The sequence below is a fragment of the Xenopus tropicalis genome, chromosome 9 (assembly GCF_000004195.4).
Source record: "Xenopus tropicalis strain Nigerian chromosome 9, UCB_Xtro_10.0, whole genome shotgun sequence".
Taxonomy (NCBI): Eukaryota; Metazoa; Chordata; class Amphibia; order Anura; family Pipidae; genus Xenopus; species Xenopus tropicalis.
The window spans coordinates 21,912,649-21,921,492 of NC_030685.2; positions in this window are offsets into that span (position 1 = coordinate 21,912,649).

The following is an 8,844-nucleotide window of genomic DNA, read 5'->3' on the forward strand; positions in this document are numbered from 1 at the left end:
GGGGGCCACATTGCTGAGTGCAGTAGCGCTTTCTGCACTAGAAGAGCTGAAATTACGAATTCAAAAGCACAATTTTGGCTGCTTAAATTACCAGGAAAAGCTTTTTGCTGCCCCTTGTAACTTGCCAAGCACTGCCACTGAACTCAACACAGAATAGAGAGCTGAGAGCTTGTTTGCACATGTACTTGGGCACACACACTCTGCACGCCATGTCTGCTTGAGTTCTTCCAGTGAGGTGTACCCCGACTGCCAGCGCAAATAATAAAAAGTAAAAGAGATTTGGAAGGGTAGACCTGAGAAAAAATAATTTTAAATTTTTTGGGCCCCCTGATCACATGGAGCCCTTGCTTTGCCTGTTGCTTGTGGTCTGAGCTGTATCTGTTCTTCACAGATACAGCCAGTGTCGGACTGGCCCACCAGGATACCAGGAAAACTCCCGGTGGGCCCAGGTGTCAGTGGGCCCTTTTGCTTCTATCTGCTTAGCTGTTTCATGGTCATTCCCTATTTCTGTACGGGAACAAGGAAGCTTGATAGATGGAAGAATAGAATATAGTATGTAGAGACTAGGAGAATAAAGAGTTTGACAGAGGAGGAATTAAAGTTGTGAGAGTGGGCCCATTGTCCACGGTTTTCTCATTGTACCCAGTGTCTCAGTCCGACACTGGGTACAGCCTACAAGGACCCCAGAAGCAAGTGCTTTTTGCCCCTTTAGTGCTCTGGCATGGACATGGTAACTGACCCTTTAGGTTTTTGATATACACCAATAAATCAAGTTATTAGACCAAAGATATAGGGGCATATTTATGACCACAGATGATACATTTCACAAGTGCAGTTGTCAACAGGAACTAGTCACAAGTTACTTCTGCCTGCTACATGTTAGAAAACAAAAGTAAAAACTTGCTTCTATGACTGCATGGAAGGACAAAGCCACATGGCATAGAAAGAATCAGATTAAAATAGTGCACAAATAGGTATAAGCACATTGTGCCTGGCATTTTTGTGGGGCAATTCTTCCCCCACATTTGCAGTTAGCATTGCAACTATAAAGTGGCGATTGAGCAAAAGGAGCTGCAAATAAAAAAAAAGGAATAGAAAAAGATGTGATTCCTAATGTCCATTAAACACAATCTTACATAAATCTTGTTTATACTGACCCAGAGGACTGTTTATCTCCTCCTGTTTTCTGGTTCTGACTCATGAAACAATGTAACAGGCAGGGGCGTATCTAGAGAGGAAGTGACCCAGGGGTCCCAGGAGGAGTGTCAAGAGCCCAGTAAGGCTGTAATGAATGAGCAATTTTAATATATCTAATTAGAATTTGTCAACTTAGTAATGTTTTGGGGCCCTCACTCAGGGCCGGAGGCAGAAGAGGCAGCTACCTAGGGCGCAACGATTGGGGGGCACCAGGAAGGAGCCTCTCCTGCCTACCCCTAGTGCTACTTTGTCATTGCCTCCGCCGCTTGTCATTAGCAGCAGAGGCAATGACCGATCTAATCGGCCCGCCCCCCCGACCACCTCCTGTGCTTTGGCGCGCATGTGCCGTTCGGGGGGGGCGGGAAGGTGGGTGGAGTTGGATGACCGGGTTGCCTAGGGCGCCCGGTCGGCTTGGCCCGCCCCTGCCCTCACTTGAATTTGTTGTTGGGCCCAGTAACATTAAGTTACACCACTCGTAACATGAATCAGCTGGTGTCTAGGGAATACTGTCATAATTTTTATCATATACTTTCTATTTCTAAATAATACTGTTTACACAGGAAATAATTCACTCTATCATTTCAAATTTTATTCTTGAACCAAAAAATATTTTTTTTTCAGTTGTAATATAGGTGTGTAGGCGCCATCTCAGTGCATTGTGCCTGAGTCTGAGCTTTCAGAAGGAGCCAGCGCTACACATTAGAACTGCTTTCAGGGAACTATTGTTTCTCCTAATCCCATGTAACTGGAGGAGTCCCAAGCCAGACTTGGATTTCTGATATTTACTGGGAGCTGCTATCTTGCTCCCTTCCCATTGTTGCTGATCGGCTGTTGGGAGGGGGGATATCACTCCAACTTGCAGCTCAACAGTAAACTGAAGTGACTGAAGTTTATCAGAGCACAGGTCACATGACTGTGGCACCCTGGGAAATGAAGAGTATGGCTAGCCCCATGTGACATTTGAAATGAAATATAAAAAAATCTCTGTTTTTGAAAAATGGATTTCAGTGCAGAATTCTTCTGGAGAAGCTCTGTTGACCGTTTAAAAAAAAAAAGTTTTCCCATGACAGTATTCCTTTAACGTTCATTATGAAAAAACACATTTTGGGTGGAGGACCCCTTAATGAGTGTGCCTGTGTTAGGGCACATTTACAAACATGGGGGCTATAGTACAAGTGCAGTTGCCCATAGCAATAAATCAGCAATTACTTTTGATCAGTCTACTACCACTTAGGAAAGGTATGCTCGTTAGAGCAGGAAAAGCTCCCTATAATGTAAGCTACCTTACAGTTAAGAACCCCTTTCATTGGCTGCTTAAAACACAGTGGGCAAAAAGCCAAAATGTAACCCATGTGACCTTTGTGTAAAGAGGCCGCTTTAAGCCACAAGGTACCTTTATGCTGCAAAGGTTTTTAATCTCTATCTGTTTTTAGATGCCTTTTCCTTTTGCCAAACTAATATAGGAAATAAATCAGCCATCTCTGTTTCAGTATAGGATTAACATAACAGTATTCTATATTTAAATAGGACATATACAATGTAAACTTTTTTTAAGTTTTAGTTTTTACCCTGTTTAAATCCTGAATGTGTAAACTGAAGCAGAAATGTTCAGTATGGCATAATTCAGTAATAATTAGAATAATGTAATAAAAAGTAGTAAGGTGGCATTTATATTGTGGGAAATAAAATGATATATCAGAAAGTGCCACATACTACAAATTCAAGCACTATAGCACCCTGAAGAAGTTATGCATGCTACCCTGAACATGGGATTTTATTTAATCACTATTTTTCTACTGTAATTGGATACTTGGTCAGTAGGGGGCAGTGTTTGCCTTTTCATGATCAAATATTCCATTTCAGCTGAATTTGTCACTGAAATTTTTTGCCCATGTCCCGTACAGCCGTGCCACTAACAACCCTTTGGTGCGGTTGTTAAAATGATATCAAAGCTAATATTATATATATATAAATATGTTTATATTTCTTAACCTGCTTTAAGTGATGTAAGGAGGACTTACTATGGCTAAAACATTTTAGCCCAACTAGCAGAATGAACCATCCATACATAAAAGCGAAAGCAGAGACATATAGCTTGTCTCTGTACAAAAACAATGCTAAAAATGAATGAACAACTGTAGTAACAGCACTTCTTTGGTGACATATCAGGGTTGGACTGGGCCGACCCAGACCCATTCCCCGCCAGGGCACATTAATGCTCCTCCATTGACCTCTCTCCAACGATCATGAATTAGTAAGTATGAGGTATGAAGTATGGGTGGACAGTCGGTGGTGCTCCCTTGGGGTTGTGGGGTGCCCCTGGGGTGGAGGACATGGTGGGCTCTGCACACCCCAGTCTGACCCTGTGACATATGGATTGTTAATGAAGTCATTATTATTGTCTAATTTTTTTCCCCAAATTTAAAGGGGATGTTCACAAGCAATTTACAGCTGGCTATAGTCCAAGGGCAAAATAAGACCCCTGCACCCACTGCAACCATACCTGCACCCATACCACCATCCTTCTTTTCATGGTTTACTGCGCCTCCGAGGTATCCTCAGCAGGCCCTGGGGGGTGGCTATCCTGGCTGGCTCTGGGGCAATCACACATTAAGCTTCCTCGGTCAGTTCCGCCAATGGCTTGCCTTCATTTTGTTTAATCTCTTGTTTTAGAATCCAAGTGAAAGATGAATCTCAGAAGGCCTGAAACACAAGATCAGGGATAAAAAAAAATAATAGCCATAAAAATGCACAGTCGACTTGTTTTGTTTTTTTGCTGCGGTCAGGCCCGGATTTGTGGAGAGGCCACAAAGGCCCGGCCTAGGGCGTCGTGCCGCCCCGCCGCACCAAAATCTTAAAATTTTGCTCCCATACACTCCGTATGCAAGTGTGGCCTTCCGTGCATGCGTGTGCACACCAGTTGTTCGCGCATGCGCACTCGCGGGGGGGGGGCCCAACTCACGGGGGGGGGGGGCCCAACTCGCGGGGGCGGCCTCTGGGCGCCCAGACTGGAAATCTGGCCCTGGCTGGGGTCAGTGACCCTAACAACCAGAATGTAGTTTTATTTGCTGCCTGGGAATAGGAATACAAAATACAGAACATGCAAAAGAAGACTAAATGAAAAGTTGCTTAGAACATGTAGCACTATACCTGCCCTTCTGATATTTTACAGGGTAATATTAGTGTGGAGTTATTGCCCAGCAGTCCCGCTGTTTAAACTGACATTCAGGGTCAGGCCCCAAGGGCCCCCACTCCTCTGAGGCCCCTGCCCTGCTTGGCAGCTCACCCACCACCAGCCCCTTACCCCTTCCCACGCGCACCTAATAATTACCTCACCACAATCGGGGGTGGGAAGGCAACAGAGGATGATGTGGAGGGCAGGCAGGGATCGGGTTTGGGCAGGCGGGCCCACCAGGTTTTTTCCCAGTGTCCTGTCGGCCCAGTCTGACCATGCTGACATTTATACCTCTTTCTGGTAATTATCATCTTGTAGGGAAATGTAGCACATTTTCTGGGCTGCTGTTACCTGAGCTTAGAATATATAATCTACAATTCATTTTGTTACATGGCAGTATAGAAACCAGTGCATTCTGCATAAAAGTTGACTAATAATTACCCTTCCATGACAAAGTAAGCTCACTTTCACATGACGTTTTGATGATTTCCTACAACCCCTACACTTAGCTTCTCCAGCCCAGGTCACACTGAGCATGTGCAGTGCCACTGGCACTTAAAAGATGATCTAAAAAGGTCCAGGATAGGGAGCTGCTGAGGACAATTTAAAGTCATGGATCATTACTGTTGTAGGGCTGCTGGACCTCTGGCCTTGTACAAATAAAATACAGGATATTTTGGCATATTTTTTAGGCTTTAGTTCTCCTTTAAAGATGCTGAACTTTAGCCACCAATCAGGGAGGGCAGTGGCACCTACACAACATCCAACAGGGGCAGCTCCTGCTGAGCACCAGTGAGAGCCTCAATGTGGGGGTAGAGAGGGCTTCTAGCCTTGAGGGGTGGCATGAACTATGTAACAAGAAAACCAATAGAAAATCCCCTAAAACATAAAATTATATTAGAAAATTGCTTGAAATTGTACGTAATAGTGGCGATTTATGCATGTGTACTTTTTAGAATCCATTTAAACACATGGCTCTCTTTCCTCTCCTTTGCACTAAGCCACATGGCTGATGCTTTTTCTCCTTTGCCAAAGGATATTTTTGTTTCCCCTGGTATCAGATGCAAGTATTCCATTTAATCACTTTGCCCCTAGCAAGGCGTGCAGAAGAATAAATCAGCCATAACAATAAGGCATATGTCAAGAGGGTTTTTTTTCATCCCGTTGGGATTGGCGTGTGATTGAAGGTATGGCAGAGTGGTTAATGGTTTGGTGTTAACCACACAAGCATGCGGCTTCACTTTGAGCCACAGCTACTTATTCTCACTGTGTGTGATCTTGAGGGTATAATTCAATCCCACTATTTCTTTGCTGAATTAGCTGTATTTGTTTAATCATTGGCAATTCTATAAACACTGACTATTTTCCCATTATTTCTGAACAGCACGGAAGCTAATTGCATCAAGACTCCGAATAATCAGAGTTCCTGTGTATTTTCCTTGTGACAGGACTTTTCTTTGTACCCTCCCTGAGCAATTTTCTACTGGTGGGTAAATGCGTTCGTCGGATGTCGAGAGTTTTACATTAAAAGGTGGATTCTCATAGCATTGCACATATTTTCTGGAAGACAAGAGGTAGTTACGGGACGGTGTCCAGGTAAAACAGTGCCTCAGATAAAATAAATATAGCTGCAATTATCCATGGATTGTATAAGATTGGGAATTCATTAAGTGTGTGGCTCTGGTGGCGGTGACTCGGTGCTACAGACAGAGGTGAGAATTGAGCAATATGGAGAGAAGAATTTGTAATACTGGTCTGTGATGGATGACATACAAGAGACATTATATGGCAAAGAGTTTAATGACGTCCTCATTTGGAACACTCAGCTGTCCCTGGAAACAGTGTCAGACAGCACAGGAACTTTAGGGAGTGTGGGGTTTTTATGGGTGATCAGAGGTATTTAGGCACTCAAAGGATTCCACAATGGTCCCCCTTGACCCTTGTGGAATCCTTTGAGTGCCTGGATGCCCAATTATTTGTTGCTCCCTATGCTGAGCATCTTGGGCTGGTGCACCTGGACCACCCTTTGTACTGGTTTTGTATCTCTATGTTTTGGTCTTTTGTTCCCCCTTTTTTTGTCCTGGCTAGTGATCAGAGGCAGACACGCATAATATCACCTGGTGCAATGCAAGGTGTTGGCTGGAGTGGTGTAAAGGCACCACCATTGGACTCAGGAGCAATGGAAAATTGTCTTCTGAATTAATAAATGGCATTTTACCATCTGGCAGTCTGATGAAAAGGTCTGGGTTTGGGAGATTTCAGGAGAACACCACCTGAGGGCAGGGCTGTATTTAGGTCCGGTGCCACACCTAAATATGCCCCCTACATTGTGTGTGTCACTTCTGCCGAGCAACCCAGCCCCCTACCCCTTAAACCCCCTCATGAATATATAGGAACATAAGGGCCGCCCCCCAACACCTGCCATCCTAGGCACAGGTCCTCAGGTGCCTTAATATAAATACAGCCCTGTCTGAGGGAATAATACTAATGGTAAAGTTTGTTTGAGAAGTAATTATGGCCTGGGGCTGATTACCACGAGTTGGGCCCCTGGTTACATTAAAAGCAAACCTAAATGGTAAGGTCACATCAGGGTGTGCCTTCACTTCTCCCTGCCTATGTTTTTTCTGCAAGCAGGAGAAGCTGATGTGCTCCATTCGGCTGATAAATAAAATGGGCCGGCACATATGTGTATTCCCCTGATCCACCCCTGCCACAGCTCATAATGTCAAAACCCCAGCCAATAGACTGCGAATCCATCTGTAAGCCCTATACCCTTCATGGCCCACAAACTGTAACTTTGCTTCTCTTGGGCTCCCCTTTGCCACAGGGCCCCTGACTGTTGTACAAATGTTTTTTCCTCTCTGGGAGCCTGTAGTGCTGGGATCCCCAACCTTTTTTACTTGTGAGCCACACACAGATGTAAATAGTGTTGGTTCTTTAGGGATGCCGAATAAGGACTGTGCGTGGCTATTTGGTAGCCCCATATTGACTACTGGCCTGCAGGAGGCTCTGCTTTGAGTTAAACTGTGTTTCTGGGCTTCCAAAACTTGCCTTCAAGCCAGAAATGTAAAAATGGGTACTTATTTTGAGGCCACTAGGAGCAACATCAAAGGGGAAAGGGGTGAGATGTTGCTCATAAGCCACTGGTTGGAGATCACTGCTGTAGTGGATGGGCATATAGGAGTAGGAGTCGATACCCATCAGCTATATGGGGTGTATAATACAGCAGGGAGAGGCACAGGGCATTTACAGGTGGAGAACAGGTATAGGGCAGGGATAAGTATAGGGCAGTTATGGGGTGGGACCAAACAATGATAATAACAGGGGTAGCTACAGAGCAATTGAAAGGAAAGGGATCCCATAATAGAGCAGGGGTGATACAAATTTGTCAGAGAATATCCCAATATTGGGCAGTGGCTACAGAATGAAGCACTCTCCTTTGTTTAATCTGCACCATAGTTTGATGTACATTGGTTTGTAATGGCAAAGGTAGAAGGTAAATGAGGGGATTGGCTGACGGTGGATAGGAGAAAGCGATGTCTCTCAGCATCTGTGTCCAGGAGCGATGGCCAGGAGGTGAATGAGCCTTTGATTGGCTGGAAGGGCCCCTGAGACTGAAAGCTGCAGTATGCAAGATCAGAGAGGAGGAAGGGGTGAGGTCGGCTGTGTGTGCCAGGAATGTTGCTGCATACAGACTTTAATACTATAAAAGGAGACAGTGAGTAGGACCAGGGATGGGGCGAGCACTGGCATTTTAGAGAAGAGAAAGGGGAGGAGAGTATGCAGCCTGATCCCATGCTCTATGATCCAAAATCCAGGAATACTGTACTGTTAGTATATGCAGCTTATGGTTAACCATAGCTGTTGCATTACCTTATCCTGATGGGCTTCAAAATACAGCCCAGATGATCCTTTTGCCAGGAATTAATGTTTCCACCCTGCAGAAGATAACAAAGGTAATAGGTTCTCAGACAGGGTGGCAACCTATGCTGGCAAATTTCCATTAGTCAGTCACAGTTCCAAGAATATTTAGGACATCAGAAATATGTTCACCCCATATTTCATCCTTACTGATCTTCAGACTGGGCAGGTGTGTCTAGGAGAGCAAATGGCCATTCGCCCCAATTCTCACCCTAACTGGCCTCCAGGCTAAGAACCCCATGTAGTTGATCCAGTTCCCTCCTAAAAAGGGTTTGAGAGTTTGGGAACCACTGCTCTATCCATGGTCTGTCCAGTCTATACAGAACCATAACTTTAGGCATTTCTTTCAGCAATTCTTGTTTTATAGGAGTTCTTCCTTCATAAACCCTCACATCAGCCAATAATGTTTCCAAAAATTATAGGGTGAGGCAATAGTGGCGCTTAATCGAAGATTATTTGGTCAAACACTAAAATTCCTTGTTACATTTCATTATCTGTTGCTCCTAGGTGGCATGAAAATTAAAGTGAAAAGTCCCTTTTTGCCCATTTAT